General features: G+C 44.9%; 1 long non-coding RNA gene across 2 annotated transcripts; it reads right to left on the minus strand.

The window, feature by feature from the left end:
* Positions 1-256: 256 nt before the first annotated feature.
* LOC130190635 (uncharacterized) lies at positions 257-5,112 on the minus strand. 2 transcript variants are annotated; one of them, XR_008831004.1, is made up of 3 exons: positions 4,870-5,112; positions 4,486-4,785; positions 257-526 (listed from the first exon to the last, which is right to left on the minus strand). It is a non-coding gene; the product is annotated as an uncharacterized LOC130190635 (long non-coding RNA). The 2 variants fall into 2 exon arrangements; XR_008831005.1 differs by having other exon boundaries at positions 257-383; positions 4,870-5,111.
* Positions 5,113-5,628: the final 516 nt, after the last annotated feature.

The following is a 5,628-nucleotide window of genomic DNA, read 5'->3' on the forward strand; positions in this document are numbered from 1 at the left end:
CCAGGATCCACTCAACCATGTTCCTCCATTAAAAACAAAACGACACAGTTTAGCAGAATATTGTTTGATCTGTCTTACTGCTCGCTGTCTGTCTTATTTCTATCTTTCTAACTTTCATTTCGTAGTCTCTTTCCTTTCCTTAGTTCTGCTTCCCCTCTACACATACAATATGCTTTCCAGGTGTTACAAATGGTGTTACAACCCGGAGAGCGTCGAGGCAAGAATCAGGAATACAACAGGAGACCCAGAGACAGTAATCATTTAACAAAAAGTGTCCTTTAATAAGTAGGTTAGGGTAAAGGGTCATGTGGTCAAACTTAACAAAGGATTCCTCGGGGTCTTAAGCCTTCGGTCTGCATTCGGTGTGAGACGGTTCCTTCGTCCTGTGTGGGCAGAGCAGAGGAGAGAGTTGAGTGCGCTTGATTACCTCCCGTCTGATGCGGCTCCTCTCCAGAGGTTCAGGTGATCCTCGTAGTCTGAGTTGTGGAATCTTACGTCGTACACCCCAGTGGCCGACCTCATTGCTCTGTTGTAGGATAAGATATAAAGTGTAAGTATCATTGAGGTGGTGAAATCTCTGATGCTTTCGGAGGGCTTAGTTGTTCATAGGGAGTTGCCTCTGCCAGTTGCAGCTTGTTTATTTGGAGTGGTTCTTGGGTTGCATTGTGTACGGTATTACTTGTTGGCACAGCGTTTCAGCTCTTTGGTTCTCAGACGTTGCATTGTCATGGCCTCTTTTGATTGGTCGGTTGGGTGGGAGTGAAACCGGAACTGCGTAACAACCAGTTATCATGAGGTTCTAGCGGGGGGTAGTGCTAGATGGCACACTTGTGTAAGCGCCACTGCGGACCACCATCCACGAATTAGCCATTGACGGTACCCGTGGTAACTCTTCTCATGTTTGGATTAGGTGAAGAACAGTGACACTGCATTTTTATTGTCATTACATGTTATACTGGTTGAAGTCATGGTTTTAGCGGATGGTAATACGCTAGTGGCTATCTGGTACAAAGCATCCCTTTTCTGTCATGAGAGTAATGTATTTTTGTCCATTTTTGTACATTGTCCCTAATGTAAGTAGATTGAACACACACACATGTTTGGTCTTACTAGGATGTATTTGCCATGTTAGGCGCATGTCTTGTAAGTTTTAGGAAATAACTTGCCACGGAAGGTCCTAGAGAGTTGGAACCAAAGTACGTCTGGGTATCATCAGGTCCTCTGCATCCAATGGTCCCAGCCTAGACTTCACAGTAATCACTTCAGACAGCGTGTATTTTAGACACTTGTTTAATTGTATTCTTTTTTTAAAGACAAAACTTCACACAGAGCTGTGTTTTCAAAGAGACTCCTACATATAAAGTGCCAGCGAGGTATTTAATATCGTGGATGATAAATTGTTTCTTCAGTGAAACATCCAGATTAGTAAGAAAAGGTGCATTTGAGACCCCATTGGACCTGTCATCTTAAACATTGAACAACAGCAGAACCAGTGGCCTTGGTAAACTGACAAATGTGTCACGTTAACACTCTGGAGTCTGGGCTCATTTTCTCGATCTTACAAAAAAATGTAAATTCACCTTTTAAAGGCTTTTGCATATGACACATACCAGTGTTCCCCCCACCATTCTATCAGGGTGAGGCCCCGCCCCCCTGTAATTTTCTCTATAGCGCCAGATTACAGCAGAAGTAATGTAAGGTTCTTTTCTTAAAGAGCACGCCTTTGTTCTTTTATTAAACTAAACAGCGGTCTGTTGTTGATCGTCTCTAGACAGCAGCATGTCATTCTGTCTCGACGTGTCGTGTTAACAGTTCTCGGCTCTCCGTCTCGCCGCAGAGCTCCATGCCGGCGTGTCTGCGCGCACATCGGGGCGGAGCAACAAAAAGAAGTCACCTACACCTTCCGCCCCGCGTCACCGACACGTCGCCCTCTGTTTCTCTGTGAATATCGAGGAGCAGACGGGAGGAAGGAGGCGGACTGCCGCGGCTTGACACTCAGAGGAGTGCAACAACTTCAACGCACACCGGAAGTAAACAAAGTTGCGTTAATTGCTCTAAAATATTATAGTGCGTTAATCGCGGCCAAATTAATCGCATAGATTAACGCGTTAACGCTGACAGCCCTAATATACATACATACATACACATATATATACATACAAACATACATACATACACACATACATAGCAGTGGTGGCTGGTGAAATTTTTTTGGGGGGGGCGCAGTTGGGCGACGCGGTTTAAATAGCACTCAACAATGAGAAGAAAAGAGGTTTTGAGTAGAATATTGTAAAAAACAAAGCTTTATTTCAAGAACACAGCGTGCTCAACACTGTCCAATAACAACTATCAACACACTGTAACTTTGGGCATGAGAGGTTTAGAGCAGCTTTAGACACATTGGGTTGGGTTTCAGAGGTTTGCAAAATAAAAGAGTTTCACCCTCACATGAAAGAGGTTCAGAGCAGAATAGAGTCAGAAAGAGATCACATGTTACATTGGGTGACAGAGTAGACCCACTACTGTAAAGAAAAGTAGCCTCCTCTCTTTAAAGTTGGCAAACTTCTCCATAACTCTCTGGTTAAAGTCAATTATGTCTGTAACCAGCCTGTTTCCATTATTCTTGAGGGAATGTGTCTGTTTTTCAGAACTTCTTCGTTGTGTTTTCGATGCCAGTTCGGTCTCCTTCTGCTGCTCTGCTCTGCAAACAGGGTTAGCTTCATGCTGTTAGCGAGTTAGCTTGATGCTGTTAGCTAGATAACTGCGGCAAGATTCGTGCTTCTTACACTTGTCTGAAGCTCTTTAGATCGCTCACCCCGTTGTAGTCCAGAGAGTTTCAGTCCCAGGATTTTGGAACAACAGACAGGGGAAACTAAACAGCGCATTACTCACTGAGCCTCCAGCTAACCAGCTCCGGTTAGCAACCTGCTCGCGTAGCTCCGTGGAGCTCTCTGGCTGAGGGAACGATACCGGTCTCTGATTGGGCGAATAGTCCAATCACGTGAAATAAGAAACAATGTCATTGGCCAGGGCGCACATTTTTGTGCCCCAAGATTCACGTTTCATCCACCAATGAGAAGCCGTCCATGCCGAAACGACCGTGAAATGTTTGCTCGCTGCCGCACACGTTGGGCGGCGCCAAATGGGAGGGCTTCTCTCTGTGAGGATGTGTGGCGATATATTATTTATGTCACATTTAACTTAAGTGGTTGTTGACAGGGGCTTACGGTCTCCCACACACATTTAGCGCGTCAACACGGTTTATTTACTATTTAAATGATTTGGTATATCATGTTTTTGACAGGATATATTCTATTTTTTTCTTCTTCTTTTTTTCATCTCAAAATTTTAAGAGGGGCGGCGCCCTAGCATCCTCTATGGACGCACCGCCACTGATACATATATATCCATATGAGGTATATACCTAACATCCCCCGTAGGCTCACGCATCTCGGTGACTTTCACCTCTTCGTCTGGGTCTGTGTAGCTTTTGGTCTTTTGTTTTATGGTTCATTCAAAATACAGTTTAAGACCAAAAACGGACTCGTATGAATATCTGCCGCTTCCAGCGGTACTAGAGGAGTAGCAGCAGCAGTTAGAGCAGTGGTCACCAACCTTTTTGAGCCCAAGATCCCTGACCTCCGCCTTCATGACCGGCAAGATCTACCTATTGAGGCGTTGAGAGAAAACGACGGTCCAGACTGGACTTACAACTTTTTATTTGGCCTAATTGTCATTTGGGTCCAGCGTTCAAATTGATGGGACCAGGAACACAGAATTTAAGTGTAATATAACAAGTAAGATATGTGTTAACCGCACACAATATGAACAAGAAAAAACACATTTGCAATGAGCAGCTGGATGAACTACCAATATAAATGTTGTATTTATTTACATTACGTTGCCTCTGTACCTGTACTCTAGCAATGACAATAAATTTAATCCAATCCAGTTACAGCACAACACTGACAACATGATCAGTCAGTGCAACTCATGTAAGTTCAGCTCTCATCACAATGCCATGAAGCCATGTGACTCAAGTCAGTGTGATGCTGTGACTGAACTCTGTCTGTGAGTTTGTAGTTAGTTCATAATCACAGACAGCCAGTCTGAGGCCATCTGTCAGCTGTGTCAGTAATCCAGCTCCTGGTCTTTGATTTGGTGGTTTTCTCAACTCCACTGACGAGTTTTTCGGGGCAAATTTGGTATTCATGGAAGTTTTCTCATCTGGGATTGATTCTGAACTCAGACCGTTGGTGATTACGTTCACATCAACTCAACAGACATCCTCAGATTTAAATAATTATCATAATAATAAATATGAGAATCACCATTTGTGACTCCTGCATCTGTCCCTTTTCAAATAATAGAATAAATGCAATTGCAATCACTTTCAAGTAAACCAGATTGCTCTATCAGACAAGAAAAAAAAGCTCAATGTTGAGCTTTTGTTTTGAAGGACAACAGCAGAAAAGCCCAACTCACCGAGGTAATGGTGTGTTCACACCGGACGCGTCAAAATTTTGACGCGCGTCGAGATTACATGTTAAGTCAATGCAAAGCTGCGTCGAAGCTGCGTAGCTGCGTATTTTCCAGCGAGCAGCGCGTCAGACGCGTTTGAAGCAGCACGAACAGAGGGTTTGTCGCGGGGCGAACTCAGCGAACAGCGCGAACAGACGCAGCTCGTTGACGCGCGAGTTCAAATTTCCCAACTCTGGCAGCAAAGACGCGTGAGTCATAGTTGCGTCAGCCAATCAGCGTTGAGCAGCTCCGCTCGTCATCGTCCTGCCGGTCGAAAAAATGGAGGAAAAGATTATTGTCGCTGTCTGTGGGCACCCCGAACTTTACGATACAACTCTTTATGCTTACCGAAACCGGAGCTATAAAGATAAAGCGTGGAACAAGGTCGGAGAAGCCGTGGGACTACCTGGTACGTTTTGAATGTATGTATTTGCTTTTATTCTCGCTATTTGTTGTACTTTACTATCAACCAACCGCCGGCATATGTGTTTCATGGCAGAGGAGATCTGCCGCTGTAGGTGGAAAAGTCTCAGAGACACGTATCAAAGAGAGAAGAGAGAGAGCAGCGAGAAGCGCAGTGGGAGTGCAGCTCAGTCCACGAAAAAGTGGAAGTACTTTGCGGTCCTGTCGTTCCTCGACTCATTTATGACTCCGCCCCCGACGCGTCCGACGCGTCTGGTGTGAACACCCTTTTTTCGACGCGCGTCAAGACTGCTGCGTCAGACGCGTAGAGAATTTTTTCGACGCGTCCGGTGTGAACGCACCATTAAATCGCCAAGAATCTCGGCTGTCGCGCATGCGCAGGCGTAACCTGTTAATGCCGTAACGTAAACATGTACACGAAGGTACAGGCATTTCAACATTTATTTATTGATGACTTAGTTTTATGTCGGTGTACTTTGAGCTTGTGTAATATGTGAAGTTTTCAATCAAGGTCTTTCTGCATTTCCCCCTGCGTCCCACCTGTAGTGGTACGTTCCCCTCTTTCAGGAGCACAGCTGACAACACGGCTGTGTAAGCGAACCCGTTTTCAGGCGTTCATGAATCAGGCGGAGATGTTTTCTGACGTCAATCTTCCAGTCAGAAAGAAAACATTTCAGAAGACAC

This window comes from Pseudoliparis swirei, chromosome 24 (genome assembly GCF_029220125.1).
Source record: "Pseudoliparis swirei isolate HS2019 ecotype Mariana Trench chromosome 24, NWPU_hadal_v1, whole genome shotgun sequence".
Lineage (NCBI taxonomy): Eukaryota > Metazoa > Chordata > Actinopteri > Perciformes > Liparidae > Pseudoliparis > Pseudoliparis swirei.